General features: G+C 37.8%; 1 protein-coding gene and 1 pseudogene across 1 annotated transcript in view; both read left to right on the top strand.

Annotated features, from left to right (window-relative positions):
* The window catches only part of KCNH8 (potassium voltage-gated channel subfamily H member 8), a 392,154-nt gene that overhangs the window by 90,116 nt on the left and 285,978 nt on the right, over positions 1-16,060 (top strand). The window lies entirely within an intron of this gene.
* LOC118894449 lies at positions 1,597-2,779 on the top strand (annotated as a pseudogene).

Here is a 16,060-nt window from a genome sequence, read left to right as displayed (position 1 = left end):
CGTAATGCCTTGTAAAAGCCCCTATGATGTGACAAACAATACCAGCTCTCCCTTTAAATAAACTGCATTCCAAGAAAAATAGATATACTAAGCTTTGATAACAGTAAGTGTAGCAGAAGAACTTTCCAGCTCAGGTATAAGATAGTTGTAGAGCCTTTGAAACCTTTGAAACTTCTGCTTTGACCACAGATAAATCTGCAGTGAGATCACTAGCATCCAATTTGTTCCAGCTCACTTTTTAGGATGAAGCCCATCTGGGAAATGAAAAAAGACCTGCATTTGCTGTCCCGAGATTTCCCAAGTGACTCCCCATACAAGTGTCGACCTGGACCAAATCCCTGAACTTCTTTGGGTTTCAGTTTCCTCATTTTATGATACAAAGGTTTGGGGCCACATCTCCAATTCTGTTTCCGGTTCTGGCACAAATAGTCCATGGTCTTTATCTCTATCTGCATCTTAAATGGGTCAGATCCATAAGGGAGAAGAAGAGTTATTAGCACTCTGTGTTTCATAGATGTTGGGGGAGATGAAGACACCCCTGGAGCCCTCAAGATTCCACTGAGTAATTGCTTGACACTCGGGTGAGAGTTAATGAAGGGGACATTCCAAACATAGGACATTAAAAACCGTCATCCATTATTCAGCAATTCTGTGCTAAGATTAAATTTGCATGTGGTCAAAACTTCCTACCACTATCCCCTATGAAGTAAGTCTACTGCACACTGTTTTTTACTAACACAGTCAGATTTTCCCCAGCATTTAACAGGTAACTGACTCTTGAATTGAGCCTCGGATGAAATAGTTGCCTTATGTTTGGGGCCACAATATATATTTTTTAAAAAGCTTATCTTGCTTCTTACATATACATGTATCTATTCTTTTTCAAGTTCTTTTCCCATTTAGGTTATTACAGAATACTGAGCAGAGTTCCCGGTGCTATATAGTAGGTCCTTGTCAGTTATCCATTTTAAATATAGCTGTGTGTACATGTCAATGCCAAACTCCCAATCTGTCCCTCCCCCCAGCCCTTCCAAAAGCTTATCTTGACACCATTCCAACTGAATGGTCAAGTTACCTTTTTCCTCTCTTTTAAATTGTTTGCTTATTTGTTTACTTTCTCTACATTCATGCTGAGTTTGTATATTTTGTAAGTTAAATGTGCTTCTTTGGGATTGGATGCCATTGTATTACCTTTCATTTGAGGTCTCAAAGTTGACTGCTAAGAGCAAATGTTTGTGTCAGCCTTTCAGTACTAACTCACATTGCTATGGTGAACCACTTTATAACTGGTCATCTGTGCCTCCTTACTTGACCATTTAGGACTCTGAAACCTCAAACTTCTAGCCCAATTCCTCGAAAGCTCACCATTTACTTGCCATTTTCTTCTATTTGTTTGGGAAATTAAAAAAAAAATGTCTGCCTTTTTAAAGGTTGTACTGCTATTTCACTTTCTAGTTTCATATCAAATATTTTAATCTTTAATATCTTTCTGAGCTAAAAAGGTATGCAGAGTTAGGGATGGGGAAGATGTAAAGGAAGTTCTCTGAAATCACATAAATCGTATTTGGTGATGCACAGAGGACGTAACAAAGGCAGATGAAGACCTACAGTGACAATCAGCAACCGGCATCCAGGAACAGAGTATTTTACTCCTCCCTCAGAATAGATGGAGACCAGAAATTAGACGTTTATGCCCAAGAAAGGCAGGATTTCATCCAGCACTTATCCCAGATTGTCAAGGTGCTGACTGAGGAGGACACTGGGCACCCAGAGACAGGAGGTGCTATTGCCCAACTCAAGGAGGTCCTGGAGTACTATGCCATCCGAGGCAAGTACCATCGGGGTTTGACGGTGCTGATAGCATGCTGGGAGCTGTCGGAGCCCAGGAAGCAAGATGCTGATAGTCTCCGGTGGGCCATGCTGAGGGCTGGTGTGTGGAACTGCTCCAAGCCTTCTTCCTGGTGTCAGACGACCTCATGGATGCATTCTTCGCCCGACGGGGGGCAGATCTGCTGGTATCAGAAGCCAGGCATAGGTTTGGCTGCCATTCATGATGCTTTCCTCCTGGAAGCATATATCTACCGCCTGCTGAAGCTCTGCTGCTGGGAGCAGCCCTATTACCTGAACCTGATCGAGCTCTTCCTACAGAGTCCTTATCAGACTGAGATCGGACAGACCCTGGACCTCATCACAGCAACCCCCCAGGGCAGTGTGGATCTTGGCAGATTCACTGAAAAGAGGTACAGATCTATTGTCAAATACAAGACAGCTTTCTACTCCTTCTCTCTTCCTATAGCTGCTGCCATGTGTGTGGTGGGCATTGTCAGGGAGAAGGAGCATGTCAATGCCAAGAAGATCCTGCTGGAGATGGGAGAGTTCTTTCGGATTTTGGATGATTACCTTGATCTCTTTGGGGACCCCAGTGTGATGGGCAAGGTCGGCACTGACATCCAGGACAACAGGTGCAGCTGGCTGGTGGTTCAGTGTTTGCAACGGGCCTCTCCGGAACAGTGCCAGGTCCTGCAGGAGAGCCGTGGGCAGAAGGAGGCCGAGAAGGTGGCCCCGGGTGAAGGCGCCAGACGAGGAGATGAATCTGCTGGCTGTGTTCACACAGTACAAGGAGGACAGTTACAGCTACCTTACGGGTCTCATGGGGCAGTATGCTGTGCCCCTGTCCCCAGCCACCATCCTGGGGCCGGCACACAAGATCTACGAGCAGAAAAAGTCACCTAGAGACTTGAGGGTGGGGAGGGGAGGCTCTCAAACAATTATTGTCTAACCTGTAAAAGAGAAGAAAGACCTACAGTGATACATCTTCTATTGATTTGTGCTTCTCTGTAGGAGAAGGTGTAACAGTCTTAAAAGACAGAGCCAAGATTTCTGTTCAGACTAATAGGCATGGAGTGGTTATTCTCTTGGTAGTTTCAAAGTAAAGCTTTTTTACATGGGAAATAGAGTAGTCTAACTCAAACAGGAGATCAGTTTTTCTTCGACATTGAATAAAGGCAAATTCTGACACATTTCAATGGTGAGTACATTATACGTTCCACCTTAGAAAATATTTAACCTTATTCCAGCCATTAGGAGTTTTAATCACTTGACAACGTAATTCATTAAAAGTTGCTTTGCAGTCTGTGGCTAATTAGTCTGGTAACATTTATTTTGTTTACCTGAACCTTGCTTGCCTTGAAAATTGTGAATCCTGGCTAGTCTGTGTTTAAAGATAAATAAACCATTTATAATGATCTGAAATGTCATTTAATTCTCACTCCTTTTCAAAGGCATTCACTCCAACAAGGGTGAGAGGAACTGAGTTTTCTTAAGGCTCACTTGATTTTGATTTTTAACAAAATATATCATTGATTAAAGTAAAACCAGACCTTTTGTTGTTTTACCAAGACTAGAATCACCACTCAGTCTCAGGGATATATTTTGGGCAAAGTGTTGCTGGTTACTGCACAAACCCTGTATAAGGTCCAGCCCCTGACCTCGAGGGGCTTATAGCTTATAGTGATGACGGATATATAGAAATGTAACCCAGAGGTGGCTTTGGAAAATGATAGAATGGAGTAAAAGATGGTTCAGCTGAAGTTGAGGGAAGAAAAACAGAAGAGAGAAAAAGAGGATCCAAATGGGATATTGATGTGGTTTCAGGAATAGACCAAGATAAGGATGAAGACAAAGGCTGTAGTCAGAATATGGAGAATTTAATGCTAACATACGTGTTTGGACTTTATTCTTAGCTCTTGAAATCAAATGCTAATGTGAAAGAAGATTTGAGGAGATAAAAGAGAGTTACAGAATGTTAGAGCAGGAAGGGTCCATAAAAATCCAATCCATTGTTTTACAGATAAGGAAACTGAGACACAGAGAGGTTAAGTGACTTACCAGAGGTCCCATAGTATATCAGTAGCATAGTGGGGCCATAGACTTGTCTGCTGGCTCCCAGCCTAGACATCTTTTTATCCCATCACGCTATAGTAGGCTATTCAAGGGCAAAGTCTTCATAGGTACTGCTTCTTGAACATGTAGTAGATTGGCCTAGTTGTCATTGTTTTTGACATCTGTTTTCCTCCTAAGGGCTTCTAAGAATGATAGCTTTCTTCCTGATTCCTGAATGTGGTGTGTATATTCACTATATGTAATAACTTGCCCTTCATTTGTAAGATTCTGCTTCCAAAATCATTGGCTTGCTGCGTGGCTTTTGGAAGGTGGTGTGTTTTATTGATGTGGACTTGAAAGTTCCTTGTAATCATTATCCTCTAGAATAGGCATTCCCATCTAGTTTGGAAGTCCTTTTGTTTCTTGGGCTCCTGCATTCATAGGTGACAGATTCAGACAATATTTATGTCCATGACATGGAACTAAAGTTAGCACAAAATTGTATGTCTACGTTTAAGATACTTATGTTATTTTCTCCCATAAAGTATCTGTGCTATTGTTGTAGGTTGGGTGTATGTACACGCCAGTGATTTAAAGTGAGGTGTATTGTTTGTATATTCACAGATGTTTATTATGAATTCAGTGCTTATGAAAAGTGATACTTTGAGTAAACCACACTGTCAGGAATGGCAAATATATACTTTGAAATAACCCTTTTGATTTGAAATTCTTCTTGACCATATAAAGCTTCCTCCAGTCTCAGATATTCCAGTAGTGTAAATACTAAATACTATCTTGTAAAGGCATAACTTGAAAAATGCTTACAGCCTTCATATTGGGCATACGGATTGTACTGAGCAGTGCTTCAACTACCAGCAGTGTTGGCTGGATAGCTTTGGGAAAGGTAGCACCTACTGTATTTATTTTATAAAATGTCTGCATATATTTGGTATAATTATATATTTGTGTGTGTGTGTAAATGTGTGTGTGTGTGTGTGTTTTGATCAGTAGTAGTTGGAATACCCAGAGACTTTTTGCCTCAACTGTTACAAGGGCGTGCTTGGTATTTTGTGGAGACCAAGACCCTCAAAAGAAGATATAGTTTGTATAATCCTTGTCTTGATAAGGCCTTGGCACCAAGAAACTGAGTTACGTTTGGGAGGCATCAAGCTTTATTTAGCATTAAGGTTTCTGCTCCAACATCACACAAACACACACACACACACACACACACACACACACACACACACACACACGACAGTTCACTCTGCAGGAAAGGCAGCTGTTAACTTGCTAATGCTCAGGCCTTCCAGGCTGTGCTCAGCAAAGCTCTTAGCAGGTGCCATTCACGTGAGACTACAAGACAGGGGTCTGAATAGCGCCCCCTGCAGTTTTTCATTGCTCTGCAAATGCAGTACTCATCTTAAAATGTTCCCTAAAGATTTTCAATAACAGGACACACCACCAGCACGCATGCGATCTGCAGTTTATGTACAGTCTGAACATCCACAGTGCCCCATTTTCTCATCCCTGAACTTCCACTAGACCACAAGACTTCGGGTCTTTTCACAGCTGTGCTTCCAAGTCTTCGCCTGGATTCTTCACTGGGCTCCTTTTGCCTGGATTAGATCCAGTGACTCCTTCAAATCACCAGCTGGAATTTGTTGCTTACTTTCAGGCATAATATGGGAAGTATCATCATCCCCCTTCGGAGCCAACATCACCCTTTGGGTGCCGCAATCTGGTTTTCCTGCTAATCTCAAAAACCAGACAGAACATCTCCCTCCCTCTGTGTTTCTTCCTTAGCCTCTCTTGTCCTTGATTCTTCCTTTTACTCATTTCTTCCCAACCCAGGCAAAGCTTCTATTCTCTGTAGTATTAGTGATCTGTACCCCCAAACGAGCCAGTGTTTTATTCTCTTCTGATATCACAGTGAAGTGGAGGGGATGGAGAGTAAGATGGTAATGCATGATACTTTTCCTTATTGAGAACTTTGGCTCCTAGAAGTGATCTGTTGTCCAGATTAGGAACCACGTATACATGAGAACTCAAGAATTCCCAACAATAACCATTGGCTGTGTTTGAATATGAGTGCTTTGTTTTCAGTACAGAGCTTGACAGGAGATACACACAGAGGCAGACACATGTTATAAGTGGTACAGACATAGAAAGTATATCAACTACCTACACCCTATGGAGATTAGGAAAAAGAGTTTAGCATAAAATAACAGTAACCAAAACTTTTTAAACATCTTGTTAATGCCAGAGACTCAGTGAAACGTTCAGTATGTAGTCTGAGAACCAGGTTCTCGCATCAATCCTGAAGTGCAGGTAACTTGCAGCCTCCTTGTGACACCTTAGTGAGCTGAAACACAGTTAACAATTAGCCATCAGGATTTGGGTGCAAGTCTGTCAGGATTCAAGGATCTTGTGTTTCCAGGGTACATGATGCCTATGAAAATAAAGATGCTTGAATGGGAGGGGAGCTGCCATGTGGGGCAGCCCCCCATGCATAATGCTGTGCACTTTCATGCATTCCTCTTTCAGACCCCCTAAAAGTCACATGGAAGCAGTTATCCTTCCAACTTAGACCCTTGAGTGGAGGGAGGAGACTAATTTGCTCAGGATGACACAGCCACAAAGGGAAAAGCCAGAATTTGAGTTCAAACAGTGTGACTCTGGTGCAGGGGTCTGGAAACTGGCCCGCAGGCCTGTCTGGCTCACCTTCTGTTTTTGAACAACAGGTGAGTTAGAGAATAGTGGTTGCATTTTTAAATGGTTCAAAAGAATGAAAAGAATACTTCATGACAATACTTGTTTATATACTTTCTATGACTTCTTCCGTGCTATGACAGAGTTGAGTGTTAGTGAGACTAGATGACCCTCAAAGCCTGAAATACTTAGACTCAGGCCTTTTACAGAAAAAGTTTGCTGATCCCTACTCTAAAATCTACATTCTTAACCTTTAGGCTATACTTTTTCTACTTGATCATGTTAGGCTCATATGGAGTACGATTAGAATTTCTAGATTATTTTGCACCATGTGAGAATTTAAAAAAAACAAAAAAACATCTGGGACCCTTTGTAGGAGAGTGGTACAGATGTGAAATTTTTAAAGCAACTTGAAGAAACCATAAAATAGATTCTATATTGTATTTAGGAAAATAGGATAAATGTTTTCCTCACACCATTGCTAGCTCTGTGACTCATTAGAAAAAATTTGTCCCCATTGACAAATAAAATGGAGGTTTATTCATGTTTTACATCACCAATATATTTAGCTCATTTGTATTCATTTGTATTCATCATGTTATTTTCCAAAATAGATAAAAAGTAAAACATTAGCTGGAAAGTTATAAATAAAGCCCCACACTTACTGCTTTGGCTAATAAGGCCTATGAGAAAGGATAAAGGAACTAGCCTACCAATGAAAAAGACTGATATTCAAAATACCTCCTGTGTGTTATCCACTTTTATGGGCAATAACTGATTTTATTCCTACACCATTTCATGGTTAAGGGCACTAAGGCTTAGAGGTAAAGTAACTGCTGTATGTCATGCAGCTAGTAAGTGACAAAGCCAAACCAGATCTTTCAACTCCAAATTTGGTGTCTTCTTATAAAAGAAATTCCATGGCACTTATCATTTCAAGTTGTAAACTAGTCTAGAATTACCTCATCTAGTGGGACAATCGATTCTCTTTCTAAATGTTGGTCTTTGTTTGATTCTGTTACTTCTGTCTGTTATTAGTTGTTCAAAAGTAGGAAAGAAGTTGAAGTAGATAATATTGCCATTAATTTGTATTTAACACACATAAAAAATAGTTGAAAATGTTGATGCAAAAGAATGTGTTTTAATAACTTGAGAGTTTCAGTGAATTTTATTCCCAGTTTTTTTATAGAAATCGGAGAGAGAACTTTCTTGATTTCCATGTATATGACTAATTTTCACTTGTGATTGGTGATTATCACAATTTTATATTTGCAAAGGCTAAAAACAGAAGATTAATGAAGTCTAAATAAACAGTGGACTATTTCACGTTACTTAGAACCAGGTAGCACAGATACCAGACTTGATAATGAGAGAAGACGGATCAGCTACATGGTTTTAGATAGTTGTTATAAAAGGTGACAGCAAAATGCATAATATGTCATTGGTTACAGATACCAAAAATTGTACCTTCTTTTGCTTTAAAAAATGTTTTAATTTTGAAATAGATATAATCAGATAAAACCAATGATCATCTCTGAGTCTTTATGTAATATAAACATCTATTCACTTATGCCTAAGAATAAAGAGATTATTTCCCCTAAAAAAATTTCAGACTTTGATGAAATCAAGGTCAATATGAATATGTACTAGTGTGTACTTGTGTTTATATCTTTTAAAAGGCTCATCTCCTGTGGACATGTAATTTGGCACAGTGCTTTTGTTCTTTGGAAAGCAATTTTGCAATAATGTGCCAGGAGTTTTAGAAATGTTCTTAACCTTTGAACCCAAACTTTTAACTTCTAGAAATTTGCCTTAGGACACATGTGAAAGATGTCCATTACTGTGTTAGTTAAGGAGTGAAAATTTTAAAATAATCTGAACACACAAGTGTAAGAAAATGTTTAACAAACTAAAGCATATCCAAAGCATGAACTAGTTTGCAGTTAGTAACATGATGCTCAAAATATATATTTACTACCATGGGGAAAACTTGTACTAACTGAAAATGAGGGATCCTATTTTTTTATTGATTATATTTCAATATAAAATATGCACATATACTTTTATGATGACACTGATCAAAATGTATTGCATTTTTCTTTCTGTTTATACATGTTCCCCATTAGATGATACATAATTTGAGGGCAGGGATTGTGTTTTATTCAGTATATTTCTCTTATACATAATGCTTGAGAAGTTGTAGACAATCTACAACTTTTTTGAATGAATAAGAAAGATGATAGAAAATGATCTGGTTGTCTTTATATAAATTATCTTTTTTACATATTACATTTTATTTAGTACTTTATTATGTGTATGATCAGAACAGATCATTTAAAAAGTAATAGTACATTTATATATTAGAAAAGAAAGATAACATCTTTTCTCCAGAACTTCTGGTAGCGTAGATTATTGTGAAATGGTTCTTTGTAATTTGGCTCTAGTTTAAATAACCCTCTCTTAATGGACCAACCTACAAGAGCAGATCTATTGCTTGGCTTCCTTTCTACCCCAGGGTATTCTTTTACAGAATGAAAGTAACCAACAATACAATGCTGAATCATTATTAGCTCTAATTTGGGAGATTGTGCCTTAAGATAATGGGTGTTTGGGGTCTGATTCTGTGAAGGCTACTTACTCTAGGCTTTTGTTTCATCAAAGGATCTCATCTTCATTCGCAAACATTCCTTTTCTCCCAGAATCATCTTCCACGGTGCCCTTGCCAGGTAAATACAACTTTGCCCGAGATATTAAATCAATACATCAAATTAATTGCAATGAGTTGAGACCTGACACCCATAGTGAATACACAATACTTAGATCAAGTCAGAGGTCACTATGCTGAATTGCTTTTAAAATCTTTGAATCATACATTTGAGATGTTTGGTGCTGTATCTCAGTTGGAAATTGTTTTTAGCAAGAGAATCGTTGGGAAGAATTAGTGCTACAAAATTTTTTGTTTTGTTTTTTAAAGAAAAATACATGGTCAAACGGGAGCCTCTCACATGATCAGCAAACAAAACACACCCCACAGATTTATTAACTTCAATCAATAGATTGCAAATGTCCTAATGTAACTGGAATATGTCATCTCTGTTTGGTTGCCAAGAAGATAATCTGACTCTTGGTTTTATTTCCCCAACCATATTCTTCACTCAGACTCTAGAACTGAAAATCTCTTAACAATTTCAGCAGAGGGATTTTTGATATAGAAAGATTTGAGCTATAAGGAAACCAAATGTCCCATCTAACAGAGAAGAATTACCATCTGCACATGCTATGAAGGCCTACCTCACCATTGACCTCCCAGTTCATCTTATGCTTCAATTTCCAGGCTTGCATAGAATTTAGAGATGATCTACAATAGCCTCTGAGGCGCTTTTGTGAAAATTAGAAAAAGGAACACATGTTGGGCAGATCAGTTTGAAAAAGGGACCTCCTGGGGGGTACTAAGTAACATCTTAGGGCATAAGCCAGCCCCCTACCAGCCCTTTGGTTGTTATCCTTTGTGAAGTGTGCAAATGCACAACTCTGGATGGCAGCCCTGGGTAAAGGGTGAGTGTGAGGGTTGTATTAAATATTTGAGAGATACGATATGAAAGGAACACATCCAAGTCTCAGTTGGCACGGGTCATACGTGTTTAGGAACGTACAGGTCTCCTAGAATTAGTTTTTGACTATTTCAGAAAATACCAGTCCTGCTCATTCCAAATCCAGAAAGCACGAGTAACAGCCTATTTTGATGTATTGCCAGTGTTTCACCTACAAAATGGCAATTTTCTATTGTTCAACCTAGATAGTTCATGCTATCAGCAGCACCGGGCCATTTTCTGATGTTCTCATTACAAATGCTATTTATCTCCTTACACCTCATGCATTGATCTTCTTTCTCCATGTAAAAACCAAACTGGAATCATAAGTGGCTGTCATCTCTGCCTGGCTCTGTTAACTCTTGATAGTACTGAAAACAGTTTTGATTTAATATTATCATTACCGTCAGCACCCTGAGTGGGTGCCAATTTCAGGAGACCATAGTAAGTGAAGGACTTTTTGTAGGTGGACAGTTTGTAGCAGAAGAGTCACCAGCAGCATTTGCTAATTATACCCAGTAAAAATTATGGGATTCATTGCTGGGTAAATATTTTACGAAATACATATACTGTTTTTGTAGGTCCTCATGTTCAGTTATAATTTAGCTCTTTGAATGAAATAAATGAATTCTTGCCTCCTAATAGAACGATTATTCCAAAGACATACAGATGGCCAACAAGCATATGAAAAGATACTCAATATCTCTAATTATTAGAGAAATGCAAATCAAAACTACAATGAGGTATCACCTCACATCAGTCAGAATGGCCATCGTCAAAAAGTCTACAAATAATAAATGCTGGAGAGGGTGTGGAAAAAAAGGGAACCCTCCTATACTTGTTGGTGGGAAAGTAAATTGGTGCAGCCACTGTGGAGAACAGCATGGAGATTCCTTAAAAAACTAAAAATAGAGTTATGATATCATCCAGGGGTCACACTTCTAAGCATATATCCAGAGAAAACTGTAATTCGAAAAGATATATGCACCCCAATGTTCATAGCAGCACTATTTACAATAGCCAAGACATGGAAGCAGCCTAAATGTCCATCAACAGATGAATGGATAAAGAAGATGTGGTATATATACACAATGGAATATTAGTCATAAAAAAGAATGAAATAATGCCTTTTGTAGCAACATGGACGGACCTAGAGATTATCATATTAAGTGAAGTCAGACAAATACTATATGATATCACTTATATGTGGAATCTAAAAAAAAAGATACAAATGAACTTATTTACAAAACAGAAATAGACTCACAGACATAGGAGACAAACTTATGGTTACCGAAGCTGATAGAGGTGGGGGTAAAATAAACTAGGAGTTTGGGATTAATGGATACACACTACGACATATAAAGTAGGCAAACAACAAGGACATTCCATATAGCACAGGGAACTAGATTCAATATCTTGTAATAATCTATAATGGAAAAGAAGCCAAAAAAGTATATATATATATATATATATAAATATATAAATAAATAAATAAATAAATAAATAAATAAATATATATATATATATATATATATATATATATATATAGTGTGTGTGTATAATGTATGTATGTATATGTAACTGAATCAACTTGTTGTACCCCTGAAACTAACACAACACTGTAAACAAATTATACTTCAATTTAAAAAAAGATAAAAAAGAAAGGTTATTGAATTTACTATTAAAAATGTAAGATAAGAGAGGGAGGAAGGTTCAAGATGGCAGGATAGGAAGATCCTGAATGCACCTCCTCCGAAGGATAAAACAAATCTATGACGACATATGGGATAACTCTCTTGAAAATGGACCTGAAAACAGAGCCTCCACAACAAAAGGTAAGAAGACAGCATCAAGACAGGTAGGAGAGGCAGAGACAAGGTCTCACCAAGGAAAAAACCACACCCCAGCTGTGGCGATCCACATCGAGAGGGATCTCAAAAGTATGGATCTTTGACCTGAGGAGTGAGGAACTCAAGCTCCACTTCAGGCACCCCAACTCCTAGATTTTGCACAGAAGAGATGAGCCTGCAAAACAACTGGCTTTGAAAATCCAGGGAAAGTATAGAACTGCAGGGAATGGAAAGCTTAGTCTTAAAAATCTTGAGCACAGACACACTTGATCCAAAAACCAGTGCAAAAACACCAGACTGAAAAGCACAAGGACGTAAGTGAAGGGAACCCACTTACTAATTTTGAAGCATTTGTTGGAGAGGCAGGAACCAGGTGGGAACCTCGCCAGGGACTGAGACACTGGTGGAAACAAGTTTTGTTATCTCAGGCTGCCTTGCTAATGCCAGCACTGGCAGGCACTGTTTTAGAATTCTCCCTCTAATCTGTTAGTGCTAGTGGGTATGCCCTGCTGACAGCCCTGCTTACCCTTGTGCCTTTGCCAGGACTCACAGCTGGTTGAGCAGTGTTCCCACAGCAGCTGTGACTGGGCCCACAGTGTGTCTGGAGGCCAGCCCTGCCCAGCATTATGCTGCAGCAGTAGTCCTGGCCCCACCACTATAGGAAGACACACAGAGCACGCATAGGGGACCCCTAGAGTGCCTGGTTCTGGTGGCCAGATGGGATTACATTTCTAAGTCCCACTTATGTCCTAAATAAGGCCAATCCTTCAAGAATGGTAGAGATAGCTGATTTACCTAATAAGTAGAAAAAACACAGAGACTTAGGCAAAATAAGGAGAGAGAGGAATATGTTTCAATTGAAAGAACAAGACAAAACTTCAGAAAAAAGAACTAAACGAAACAGAGATAAGCAATCTATCTGATAAAGAGTCAATGGTAATAAAGATGTTCACTGAGCCTGGGAGAAGAGTGTATGAACACAGTGGGAAGTTCAACAAAGAGACAGAAAATATAAGAAAGTACCAAATAGAAGTTATAATTGTCCTGAAAAATACACTCAAGGTGTTCAAATACAGACTGGGTGAGGTAAAGAATGATTCAGTGAGCTGGAAGACAAAACATTGGAACTCACCCAGACAGCAGAAAAGTGAAAAAAGAATTAAATAAAAGTAAGGATACCTTATGGGACCTTTTGGACAACATCAAGCAGAATAGTGTTCACATTATAGGGGCCCCAGAAAGAGGAGAGAGAGAAAGGACCAGAAAAAAATTGAATTAACAATGGCTGTAAAATTCCCTAATCCGGGGAAGGAAACAGACATCCAGGTCCAGGAAGCCCAGACGTTTCAAATAAGATGAATGAACCCAAAGACACACACACCAAGACACATTATAATTGAAACTGTAGAAGTTAAAGAGAGAATCCTAAAAGCAGCAAGAGAAAAATAACTTGTTATATACAAGGAAAATCTTATAAAGCTATCCACAGATATTTCAGCAGAAACTTTATAGGGTAGAAGAGAGTGACATGACATATTCAGAGTGCTGAAAGCAAAAACATTCCAACCTAGAATTCTCTACCCAGCAAGGTTATCATTCAGAATTGGAGGAGAGATAAAGAATTTTTCAGACAAGCAAAGCTAGAGAAGTTCATTACCACTAAAATGGCCTTACAAGAAATGCTAAAGGGACTTCTAAGGGCACTAATTAGTAACAACAACAACAAAAAAACCCATGAAAGTAAAAATCTCATTGGTAAAGGTAAATGTATAGTAGAGGTAGTGATTAATCACTTATAGAGCTGGTATGAAGTTTAAAAGATGAACGTAGTAAAAATAACTACAACTACAGTAATTAGTTAAGGGATACACAAAATACAAAGATGTACAATGTGACATCAAAACACAGACCACTGGGGGGGAGGTGTAGTAAAAATTTTGAGTTTTAGAATGTGCCCAAACTTGCTGTCAACTTAAAAATAGACTGTTACATATATAGTCTGTTATACGTGAACATGATGGTAACCACAAAGCGAAAGCCTGTAGTAGATACACAAAAGATAATGAGAAAGGAGCATAACCATAACACTAAGGGAAACCACCAAAGCACAAGGGAAGAGAACAAGAGAAGAAGAAAGGAACAGAGAAGAACTACAAAAACAGCTAGAAAACAATTAACTCTATGCCATTATGCAAATGGACTAAATGTAAATGGACTAAATTCACTAATGGAAAGACATAGAGGGGCTGAATGGATTTTTTTAAAAAGGCATATGTATATGCTGCCTAAAAGAGATTTACTTCAAAAAAACAAAGACTGAAAGTGAAGGGATGGGAAAAGATATTCCATGCAAAAAGAAATGAAAAGAAAGCTTAGAGTAGCTATACTCACAGCAGACAATATAGACCTTAAAACACAGACTGCACTGAAAGAAAAAGAGGGTCATTACATAGTGATAAAGGGGTCAAATTAGCCAAAAGATATAACAATTATAAATGTATATGCACCCAACTAAGGAGCAGTAAGACATACATGGCAAACATTAACAGGCTTAATGGAGAAACTGAAAGCAATACAATAATAGTAGGGGATTTTAACAGCCCACTTACATCAATGGATAGATCATCCAGACAGAAAATCAATAAGGAAACATTGTCTTCAAATGATGTTAGACCAGATGATCTTAATAGATATGTATAGAACATTCCATCCAAAAGCAGAAGAATACATATTCTGCTCCAGTGCACATGGGACATTCTCCAGGATTGATCACATGTTAGGTCACAAAACAAGTCTCAATAAATTCAAGAAGATTGAAGTTATATCAGACATCTTCTCTGACCACAATTGAATAAAACTAAAAATCAATCATAAGAAAAAAAAAAAAACAGAAAAATATGGAGATTAAACAACTGAACAACCAATGGGTCATCTAAGAAATCAAAAGAGATATCAAAAAAAAAATACCTACAGACAAATGACAACAGAAATATGATGTATCAAATATCTATGGGATTTTTGTAATCCTTAGCAGTAAAAGTGGATCTCAGAGAAATTCAGACCAATACAGGCCAACCTCAAGAAACAAGAGAAATCCTAAATAAACAACCTAACTTTACACCTTCAGGGACTAGAAAAAGACAAACAACCAAAGCACAATATTATAAGAAAGGAAATAATAAGGATCAGAGTGGAAATAAATGAAATAGAGACAAAAAAAAATAGAAAAGGTCAATGAAACTAAGAGCTGGATCTTTGAAAAAATAAACAAAATTGACAAACCTTTAGATAGACTAACCAAGAAACAAGAAGAGAGGACATAGAAGTAAAAAAGATGTTACAACTGATACCACAAAAATACAAAGGATTATGAGATTATTATGAACAATTATCAACCAACAAATTGAACAACTTAGAAGAAAAGGATAATCCTAGAAACATACAATCATCCAAGACTGGATCATGAAGAAATAGAAAAAACAAATAGATGAATTACTAGTAAGGAGATTGAATCATTAATCAAAAATTTCCCAAAGAGCAAAAGTCCATTACCAGAGGACTTCACTGGATAATTCTACAAATCATTCAAAGAAGATTTAATACCTATTCTTCTCAAATTTTTCAAAAAAATTGAAGAGAAGGCAAATCTTCCAAACATATTTTATGAAGCCCTGAATCAGAAAACAGACAAGGACACTTCAAAAAAAAAAAAAACTTATGTGAAAATAATCTTGATGATTTAGATGCAAAAATCTTAAACAAAATATTAGCAAACAATACATTAAAATAATCATACACCAAGATCAGGTGGGTTTTATTCCAGAGATGCAAGAATGGTTCAATATGTGATAATCTGGAATATGATACACCACATTTATAAAACAAAGGATAAAAATCATATGATCACCTCAGTTGATGCAGAAAAAGCATTTAACAAATTTAACATCCATTTATAGTAAAAGCTTTCAACAAAGTGGGTATTGAGGGAATTTACCTCAACATAATGAAGGCCATATATGACAAACC

This window comes from Balaenoptera musculus, chromosome 4, assembly GCF_009873245.2.
Source record: "Balaenoptera musculus isolate JJ_BM4_2016_0621 chromosome 4, mBalMus1.pri.v3, whole genome shotgun sequence".
In the NCBI taxonomy this organism is placed as follows: Eukaryota; Metazoa; Chordata; class Mammalia; order Artiodactyla; family Balaenopteridae; genus Balaenoptera; species Balaenoptera musculus.
Note: the sequence above shows the minus strand (reverse complement) of the source record. Positions and strands in the feature narration are given on the sequence as shown.